At 37.6% G+C, this 11,352-nt stretch overlaps 1 long non-coding RNA gene across 2 annotated transcripts in view; it reads right to left on the reverse strand.

Moving 5' to 3' along the window:
• LOC132540238 (uncharacterized) overlaps window positions 1–10,908 on the reverse strand; it is a 48,164-nt gene extending 37,256 nt beyond the window's left edge. For both annotated transcript variants that reach the window (XR_009551445.1, XR_009551446.1), the window contains exon 1: window positions 10,739–10,908. This is a non-coding gene — a long non-coding RNA (uncharacterized LOC132540238). The remainder of the gene's footprint in view (window positions 1–10,738) is intronic.
• Between the last annotated feature and the right edge of the window lie 444 nt (window positions 10,909–11,352).

The raw sequence follows: 11,352 nt of genomic DNA on the forward strand, positions 1-11,352 counted from the left end.
AGGAATTTGGATAATAGTTATCAATAAAAAAACATTGTACCTGCTATCATTTTCAGTACCTGATTTGTAAATATAAGTTTTGTGAAATTTTGTGACTTACATCTTGCCAGAGGTAATGAGTAGCAGAGATCTATCTCTATGGCCAGAGAGACTAGAACAGCTGACATATACAATGTCAGCGAAATACACACATGAATGGCACTGAGGTCCTGTCTGTTTTCTTAGTCATAATCTTCATAAAACAACCAGTAAGCTTATACTACATCCCTTCTTGACTCAAGTTCTTATGATTGTGACCACACCATAACCAAGGCCAAACTAGTTTCAACTGATTTATACATACAAGATTCCCAGAAAGTAGAAAGTATTTTCAGTACCTTCTAGAAAGTCTCTACTTATAAGGAATCTACCATCTCCCACAGATTAAAAACAAACCAAACAAAACCCCAAGTAATTGTCATTTATATTCATATTTTCATAGTGCAATGTATATGGCTTCATGTGAATTCTTCAAATGATTCCTACTCTATATGCCAGTCCAGGAATGATTGTATACTGTCCATTACTTTATAACTCCTCAATCTTCGTAATGACTATCCTGTCCTCTAAATCTGTTTTATCTAGAAGAGATATCCCAGGTATATAAAATTAAGTCTGGGGACTGAGGTTGGTACACCCAGGTAAGTACTCATAGTACTAAACACAAGGGCCTGTGCAAGGATCTGGGTTTGAGCCACTACTCCTCACTTGCAAGGACACTTCACAAGCAGCAAAGCAGGTCTGTAGGTGTCTGTCTTTCTCTTTCCCTCTCTATTTCCCCCTCTCCTCTCAATTTCTCTCTGTCCTACTCAATATAATGGGAAAAAGAGCCAGGAGCAGTGGATTTGTAGTGCAGGCACTGAGCCCAAGTGATAAACCCAGAGGCAGAATAATAATAAAAATAAAACATAATATAATTTTATATATAATATATATTTATTATATATTATTATAAAATAATATATATTTTATATATATATTATTTTATAATAATAAAAATAAAAATGTTTTCTTTGTATATTAAGCTCAGAAAAGGGAAGAAAAACAGCAATAACAACAACAACATATATTTAACTTTTAAAATGTACTCAGTTTTGGACTGGCAGTAAGTTACCTATTTTTATGTACATTACTTTATAATCTTACAAGGACTTTTTATTTTCTGGATTGACTGATGAGGGAACTGAGGCATAGGCTAGTTTACCCAGAAACACTCAGTAAGTAGCAAAATCTTCATTTGAACTTGAAAGATATTATTTTGTAGTAAAGGAATGACATTATTCAGGTCTATTTTGGAAAAGAAAAAATATTTCAAAGAGTTCACTAACAGTTAATTGGAATTCTATGACATGCAGCTGAAAAGTGGTCTCAGCAAAACAGCATATTACAAAATGATTTTGCCCCTCAGAATTATCCATTTTCCTGGGGAACATATTCTCAAGATGTGATAGAATCTGCTAGTCCCAGAATAGACTCATCTGTTATCTTAGATCTCCTGGACACGATTTTCATGGAAGGCACCCTTCTCATCCTTGCAAAACATTGCTGAACAGAACTTTGTTTTATTTTTCACATTTTTAAATCACTGTCAAGATGCTAAGTGTTGAGAAAACCATCTATAAAGAGGCAACTACTAGCTAAGAACATGAATCACATATGTTTCACCAAAAGAAAAGAGATAAGTTCTGCTGGTTCTCCTTTTCACTGGGATGAACAACTTGAGGAAGTTTCAGTTGAAAACTATAGAGGGCAAGATAGGAATAGTAGCTGGAAAGTGATAACAGGGAGATGTTTTTACAGAGGAAAAACTTATATTGCTTCTTAACTATTCTAGGCTATAATAATAATTTATGTTTCTATAGAATTTGTGTGCTAGGTTAAATTCCTAGAGCTACACCTGAGATACAATTCATGTAATTTATTAAGTCAGTGATTCTATAAGAAGACAAAAGAAAAGTAGGTAAGGAAGGATGGAATTAGTAGGAAATGAAGCAATGGTGTGATTACAAGTTAAGGTTTTGTTTTTGCCTGGGACCCATTGGGAGTTAGTTCAAGAGCACATGTTCTACTTTAAGGTTGTCACCCACAGGCAAACAAGCTGTACTCTCACAGTATTCATGGGTCATAGCCATCCAACGAAGATTGTGCATTTCTGCTTTTGGCCAAAGGTGCTCCAGAAACATAGAAGATGGTTCTCTATGTTAAGTTGCGGGTGTAGTCATTAACACTAAAACATAAAGAAGCAGTAGGATCTGAACACATAGCAAGTGAGAGGCATCTGTCCATCTGGGTAGATTAATTCATTATGTGTCATGTATTACCATGCTAATTTACATGATCTAGCAAGGTAAGGATGAATATAAGTATTTTTTTCAGGGGCAAAAAATAGTTTTTGACAGGTTAAATATCATTGTCTAATGTTGTAGGCAGAGTGGGGGATTTAACCTTGGATTTCTCTAATGCTCAAATCTTTACTACTGTGTCATACACTAACTGTAGCTTTTGTCTGCTCTCCACAATGCTGACTCTTCAAAATTTTAGTACAGTGTGCTACATCTCCTTTGCACCTACATTGTGTTCTGTGCTGTCTTTGGCATGATATATGTAGAGATATATACAAGATTTAATCTTGCCCTTCAGAGGTTTCTTTCACTCACGAAAGACATGTCTCTGATATCTGATTACTGTAAAAAATGGCGACTAATTCCCAGCACTGCAAAAATGGTATCATCTGTTTTCCATCTACACCATGCCTCGGCCTCGCGTGAGCTTAATGTGCAACTTGACGATACGAGAATCCGGCATGAAGCCCAGCCAGTCTATCTTGGCGTTACTCTCGATCGCACTCTGTCATTTCATGAACATCTCATAAAAACTGCAGCAAAGGTGGGCGCGAGGAATCACATCATTGCAAGACTGGCCAGCTCCTCATGGGGCGCGAGCGCTTCCACACTACGATCATCATCTCTGGCATTATGCTATTCCACTGCAGAATACTGTGCCCCAGTATGGTTCCGTAGCCCCCATGTCCACTTGGTCGATTCCAAATTATATTCCTCCATGAGGATAATTTCTGGAACCATCCGTTCCACCCCGGTTCCATGGCTTCCAGTTCTTAGCAACATCGCCCCGCCAGATATTCGTCGGGATGCGGCATCATTTAAGTTCATTTCCCACATCTACGCTCGACCGGACCTGCCAATATATGTGGATATCTTCGCTTACCCTGTCCAACACTTGACGTCTCGTCACCCAGTCTGGTCTCCTACGCCTACACTGAACTTCTCTGTTCCAGACTCTTGGAAACAGAGTTGGCAGTCAGCTGAGGTAAAGAACAAACACCTCATCATAGATCCCTGCATGCGTCAACCCAGCTTTGACCTAGCACGTTATGATTGGGCCCTCCTCAATCGTTATGGAACAGGCCATGGCCGGTGCGCCGCTATGTTCCACTGCTGGGGAGCCAGAGATGACCCGAACTGCCCCTGCGGCTACAGACAGACTATGACCCACATAGTCAACGATTCACATAGTCTCCAGATTCAAAGGAGGTCTTGAAACTTTACATCAGGCTCAACCTGACGCTGTTGACTGGCTACGGAAGAAGGGCAAACGCTAGAAGAAGAGGTTTCTTTCTTGCAAAAATTGTATATAGACACATAGAGCTAAATAATGCCACACAACATTTAAGAGATGTAGTTGGGAAAGCAACTCAGTGGTAAAACCTCCATGTGTGAAGCCTCAAGTTTGATCCCTTGGAACTATATATTCTGTGCTTTCTAAAGTGTGAAAGATAAATTTATAAGTTAAGTCTTTAAGAACATAGAAAAATAATAACTATTACCTGGGATAGATACAGGGGCAAAAGGCTAAGTCAACTCTTTGCAGTTAAGCTGAACATGTGAACATGAGGGAAGTATTTAAGCAAATCAAATTGTAACTCTTAAGACCTATGTACCAGCAAACAATTAAAAAGAGACATGGTGGGAAAGTGTGGTTCATTGCTTGACTTATACATGTTCCTTATCTAAAAAGTTGACTAGTACCTGTTAAACTTATATCATACGTTTAGGAGACGCAGCAAGTAATTCCCCCCCACACTTTTTTTTTTCTCCAAATTCCCATTGGTTGGGACTTGCTAAAACTAAGGTCTACAATAATTGAATACAGTATCTTGACTAGGGTCAAGATTAAGGGTAAATACTATGCATGGAGGTGTCTAAGAAAGCATAAGAAATAACCAAGATCTGGTGACTCCTTTTTCTCTTACTTCAAGACCCAGATTATTGCCTTTAGTGGGACTCTCAGTTTATCTCTTCCTTCTAACTAGTCTATCAGCTTTTTTACTGACCTTTTCTTCAATTATGGGAGAAAAATATGTTGTGTTATTAGGATTTAGAAATAATCAAAAATGAGAGAGATAACATAATGGACTTTCATGCCTGAATCTCTGAATTCACAGGGTCTGTTCCCTACATCACCATAACCCAGTGCTAAACAGTACTCTGGTGAAACAAAACAAAACAAAACAAAAGAAATTATCAAAATCAGTCACATTCAAGACTAATTATTAGAATTCTGGGACTAGGAGGCAGGTCTTTGAATTTCATTGGTATTCTTATAATAATATAATATAATAATAAGAGCTATTTATAAGAAAACCAAGTAAGTGACCTGAGAGACTTGGTAAAATACTAGAAAATATGAGTTTAGTAGTAAAAAAAAAATCACAGGGAAATGAAAAAATTTTCATTCAGACAATATCATGACAAAATTACTTGACACATGTTTTTGAGAACTTTACTTTGAAGTTACTAGTAACGTGTTTCAGAGGATTATTGCCTTCTCTCAGTTGTAAATAAAGTAGATCCACATCATCCTTTATTCTTGTAATAGGGAGATGGGGTATATATACATGAGTATAGTCAACTAGATTTTTTTTATTGTTGTTGTAGTTATTATTGCTGTTGTTACTGATGTTGTTGTTAGATAGGACAGAGAGAAATGGAGAGAGGAGGAGAAGACAGGGGGAGAGAGAAAGATGAAGCGACTCCCCTGCAGGTGGTGGGGGGGAGCTCAAACCGACCTCCCGAATCCCACTCAACTAGATTTATACTTACTGAAATGGCATAAGAGATATTAACTTTCATCTTACTGAGAAAATTATGGGAAAGTAATTATTATAGTAAATTCCTGACTGATGTTTCTGGGGTCAAATCTATGCTTTATGTTTTAAAATTAAATATTGGGTTAAGAAAAATTTTGTGTTTAAAGATTTTATAGAGATGTGAAATAGCTCACTTGAATTGTGTGCTACTTTGCTATGTATGTGACCTAGGTTTAAGTCCTGCCCTTACCACATTGAGGGAAGCTTCACTGCTTACTCTTTTGCTGGCCCCATCTCTGTCTTAAACAACAACAGCAGCAACAACAACAATGAAACATTTTGTTGCAAAGTATTGTTTGAAGATATGAATCCTTTATGGGCAATGGAAACTGTAAGAAATTCATATACGCTGATTTACAGCTCACTCTCACTTAAATACATTAGTTTTCAGATTAGATATATAAAAAAATGCCTTATGGATTTGATAATTGTTCCTTCTCATTAAGGGCTTTGTAAATAACCCAAAGACTTAAACATCATAAACATACCCAGACAGAGTTAAATTTTAAGTCATATTTATATATAAAGTAAGCTACTGACTATAATCTCCAAAATACTAACCATAGCTGCGGATAGGGTCCATTCCATTCATATAGCTACTTTATAATAGTATCTGGAGCTCTTTGATTTCAAATTTTGTAAAGATGATTCATATTATTAAAAAAATGGCACTTTTTTAAAAAAAAGTTAGAATTACACAAATTGGTATATACAGTTATCTTGAGTATATTGCCATGGACTGTGCTATGAATGATTATATAATCTTACCCTATTGGTCTCAGGGTCATTTAACTCAACTAGGCCATCACAATGACTGATATGTGTCACTTGTGAGCAGAAGTCTTACTAGGTGACAGGAGGGTTGCTATAATCTCCTTCTGTCTGACATGACTACCCTCAATGTTCCAGATGGAGGTACCTCTGTGTTGTCATTGTGAGACTAGGAATAGTACTTGAACTACTCTGTGATGGACAGATAGTATGAAGTGTGAAATTAGTCCTTATTAAAGGACTTGGGAATAACTTGTTAACATATTAACTTCATGTCATGAATAATACTCCCAAGAGAGTGTAAATAACATATACACATCATAGGAAAGTATTAATATTGCAACATTCCCACACTTGGTGGTCAATTTTAGGAAGAAAAACTTCTTTCATGATATATATATGTGTATATATATATATATATATATATATATATATTATTAGTTTCTACTGTTTTTATTCACTTTAACAGTCATTCAATATACTTAATGTTTGTTGTGTAGAATACTAATAATTTAAAATTTATGAAAAAGAGTTCTACCAATATTTTCCTCTAAGGAATTGATAGCTTCTGGCCTAATATACAAGTCCTTGATTCATTTAGAATTTATTTTTGTGTTTGGTGAAATACAGTGGTTCAGTTTCATTCTTCAGCATGTTTGAACCCACTTTTTCCAAAAACATTTATTAAAGAGACTCTCATTTCCCCATTTAATAGTCTGGGCACCTTTGTCAAAGATTAAATGTCCACAGATGTAGGGGCTTACTTCTGGGCTTTCAGTTATATTCCATTTATGTTCTAGTACCAAGCAGTTTTGATGACAATGACCCTATAATACAATTTGAGACCTGGGAGTGTGATACCTCCAGTTCTATTATTTCGTCTCAGGATTGTTTTTGGCAATTCTAGGTTTCTTCTGGTTCCAAATAAACATTTGTAGCTTTTGTTCTATTTTCCTAAAAAAAAAAAGCTGTTGGGATCTTGATGAGGATAGCATTAAATTAGTATATGGCTCTGGATAGTATATTCATTTTGATGATGTTAACTCTTCCAACCTATGAACATGGAATCTTTCCACTTCTTTGTGTCTTTTTCTGTTTCCTTGAATAGTGATTCATATTTTTCAGTATATAAGTCTTTCACATCTTTTGTTTGCTTTATTCATAGATATTCTATTGTTTTTGTTGCTCTAGTAAAAGGAATTGATTTCTGCATTTCTTTTTCTTCTAATTTAGTGCTTGCATAGACTTTTGTATGTTAATTTTGCAGCCTGTCACCTTACTATATTGTCTGATAACTTCCAAAAGCTTCCTGTTAGATTCATTAGGCTTTTATATGTATACTATCATATCATCTGCAAGTAGTGAGAATTTGACTTCTCTTCTAATCTGTATCCCTTTAATTCTTTGCTCCTGCCTGAGAGCTATGGCAAGAACTTCTAATACTATGTTGAAAAATAATGGTGATATGGGCGGCCCTGTATAGTACTTGATCTGAGTGAAATGCTTCCAGCTTTTCATCACTGAGTATGATGTTGTCTATGGATTTGCTATATATGAACTCCACTATCTTGAAGAATTTTCCATCTATTCTCATTTTTGTAGAGTTTTGATCATAAAGGAATGTTTTTGATCATAAAGGAATTTCTCTGCACTTATTTGGCCTTGCTTTTTTTTTAAAAAAATGTCTACTAGTGAGTTAATAATGATTGACAGTAGTTTAAAATAGCAGGGGTACAACACCATATAATTCCCACCACCAGAGTTCTGTATTGCACTCCCTCCAATGGAAGGTTCCCTATTCTCTCTCTCTCTTTACTTTTAAAAAACATTTTAATTTATTTTTATTAAGGGGACTAATGGTTTACAGTAAATACAGTTACTGGTACATGTGTAAAATTTCCCCAGTCGAGGGTGGCCATTGGGCTTCCCAGCACAGTGGAGGGGGGGGCGGGGGTGGGTGATGGGGATGGGACACAGTCTTTCGGTGGTGGGAGTGATGTTTATGTACAATCCTATTAAAGTGTAAACATTATATAAACCACTATTTAATTAATATGAGAGGCAAAAAACTGATGATATGTCTAGAACTTCTTAAAACACAGACTAAGTCTTTTTAATACATAGGCTATCTTTGATATGTTCTCTCCCAAAAGCCTAGACCAGGGAGAACAGAAGCAACCAATAGCACAGCTATATACAAGATGCTGGGTACTATACCCCAAACCCTATCAAAGGGACTTTCCAAAGTTAACCCTATCACCAAATAATGTGATGATAACAATAACTACCCATTGTCTTCTTGAACCCTAAGACAACAGAAACCTCACATTTCCACTATAGAGCCTATATTTCCCCCAGTCCTGGAACCTTAGGGTGGGGCCCACTTTTCTGCATGCTGCTCTCAATTCAAATCAAATAATATTGCATCCGCGGATCACAACCTAATCAACACAACGAGTGCCACCCCAGCATGCTTCACTTCAGACTGTGTCCAGAGACTTCACATGTGGAATGACAACCCTTCAGCTTCATCACTTGGGTGAGACCTTTCCTTTCATAGTATTATAAAGTCCCCAAACCTAGATATAGTCAAGGTCCCCTGAGATAGAGCATAGGTTCACCTGCGCCCATAAAATAGGGGAAAATATATACCTGAAAGCAGAAGTACACAAGAGCATGCAGGGAATACCCCCAACACTTCATCTGCACTATTACAGTCTTTAGGTCCATGATTGTTCAACAATTTGTTTGGCTTTGTATGTTAACTCTCTTTTCAGCCACCGGGTTCTGGATGCCAGCGAGATGCTGACCAGACTTCCCTGGACAGATGACCCCATCAATGTGTACTGGAGCTCCACTTCCTCAGAACCCCACCCTACTAGGGAAAGAGAGAGACAGACTGGGAGTATGGATCGACCAGTCAACACCCATGTTCATCGGGGAAGCAATTACAGAAGCCAGACCTTCTACCCTCTGCAACCCACAACGACCCTGGATCCATACTCCCAGAGAGATAGAGAATGGGAAGGCTATCAGGGGAGAGGGTGGGATGTGGAGATCAGGTTATGGGAATTGTGTGGAATTGTACCCTTCTTATTCTATGGTTTTGTTAATGTCTCCTTTCTTAAATAAAAAAAAAAATGTTCCCCAGTCTAGGGTCTCCTTCACTGTTATGCACTAAGGGCATGAAAGCCTCCTGCCTCCTCAAAGTCCTTACTTTGGTGTGACATACCAATTCTAGTCCAAGTTCTGCATTGTGTGTCCCCTTTCTGTTCCTATTTCTTTTTTATTATTTATTTTATTTATTTTTATACTACAGAATTACATGTTGATAGGAGTTTGAATCCACACCATTCCTACCACCAAAGTTCTGAATCTTCACTCTCCCCACTGCATTCTACCACAGTTCCCCTAAAGTTGTAGATGTGGGTCAGCCATCTTCTCTACAACTATCTGTTCATATTTATACATAGTTGCCTCTTCTTTTTCTGATCCAATTCTCTCTTCCCCTCTAAGCCACTCATAACATCATAGCTACCTCCATATGTCCCTCTCTTTTTTCTTCTCTCTCTCTCTGGGAGTTGATGGCATTCAGAGCTTGTTTATTTCCATCCTATCACTTCTCCCCTGCTGGGAGTATGGATCAGGGTTGTTTATGGGGAGCAGAAGGTAGACATTCTGGCTTCTATAGCTGTTTTTTCCGCTGAGCATGGGCATTGACAGGTTGATCCATACTTCCAGCCTATTACTATTTTTCCCTAGTGGGCCAGAGCTCTGGAGATGTGAGGGTACAGGACACATTGGTAAGGTCATCTGCCCAGAGAAGTTGGGATCTGTAACTTGGTGTCTGGAAGATGGCATAACCTAAGTTGAGACAAGATAGTTAATGAGCAGTAACCAAAAAGTAAGATTAGAGCAGGTGAGATTAGGGATTTTAGGGTAGAAGAAATCTAGGAAAGCCATTTTAGGTATGTTCCAGGGGGGCATACAACTACTGTAGTTTTGCTTAAGTTTGGTAACTAGCCTGAGGTTGAATAAGAATATTGTCAGACTGGGAGTATGGATCAATCTGCCAATGACCATGTTTTTAGTGAGGAAGCAATTACAGAAGCCAGACCTTCCTCCTTTGGCACCCCACAATGTCCCTGGGTCCATACTCCCAGAGAGATAAAGAATAAGAAAGCTATCAGGGGAGGGGATGGGATATGGAGTTCTGGTGGTGGGAATTGTGTGGAGTTGTATCCCTCTTATCCTATGGTTTTTGTCAATGTTTCCTTTTTATAAATAAAAATTAAAAAACAGAATATTGTCTGAAAGAATGGTGTCAGAATAGAGAAAGGGGCTAGAAAGTTGGGTTAGGGCAGGGAGTATATAAAAAAACTTCTTATAAAAAATTCTTTGGGAGAGGTTCCCAGAAGATGGCGGACTGAGAAGCTGCTAGTGGCATGAGCTCTGATCACATCTTCTGGAAACGGTAAGATTTTCTGCCTTTAGCAGGCCAGTCAATAAGGGGTCCTAGCGGTGACACCAAGGAGGTGACTATAACTTAATTTGGGTTAAGAATTAGAGTAGGGAAAAAAGGGGAAAAATTTTTTTTCTTCTTTTTAATTTTCAAGCATACCTCCTCCCCCCCCCCCCCCCACATAAGCAATCCCTAGGGACCAGCTCCTAGCAGGATCCCCCACACCACCAAACAGGGTGCTTTTTTGAATTCACTGATACACATTTGGGAATTTCCTTTCACTGCTCTTTAATTACAACTCTTTTTCTTATCTTCTCTCTTTTCTCTCTCTCTCTTTTTTTTAAATCTTGTCATACACTTCTTCCTTCTTCTTGGCCTTTCTGAATTTGTGAATTATTTTGGGGAAGAAATCTGACTCAGAGTGGACTCTCTATGTGTCTATCTCTGCTCTAGTTCCCTTTCCCCTCTTGTTACCCCTAGAATATACAGTAGATAGTAGATTTGCATAACTGTCTATTCTTGCTATCCTTTCTTTCTTTTCTCTTTCTTCACTGGGATTTGGTTACTATTTTTTCACGGACTGGAGAAATAGTTTGGCTAACTGGTAACGATTAAAATACTTCAATACTTACTTCAGTTGCTACTTTAATTCCTGAGGTTGGTGAGTGCAATTGTCATAAAGGTATTTAGTACAGTGTTACTTGTACTCAAGACACAACAACTGAGGAACAACAGAGCATAAAATAAAGAAACACATAAATCAAAAAAATTCTGTGGCTAAAATTAACATTTTATCTCCATATACCTGCTCCAGGGCATATATATATGCCAGAGCCTGTGTAACCTCTAAGTATCTAGGTCTGAGCTTATATGAGGAACATTGCAGAGTGCACTCATTTCAGGACCAGTTTTT

Source organism: Erinaceus europaeus, chromosome 9 (assembly GCF_950295315.1).
Source record: "Erinaceus europaeus chromosome 9, mEriEur2.1, whole genome shotgun sequence".
Taxonomy (NCBI): domain Eukaryota; kingdom Metazoa; phylum Chordata; class Mammalia; order Eulipotyphla; family Erinaceidae; genus Erinaceus; species Erinaceus europaeus.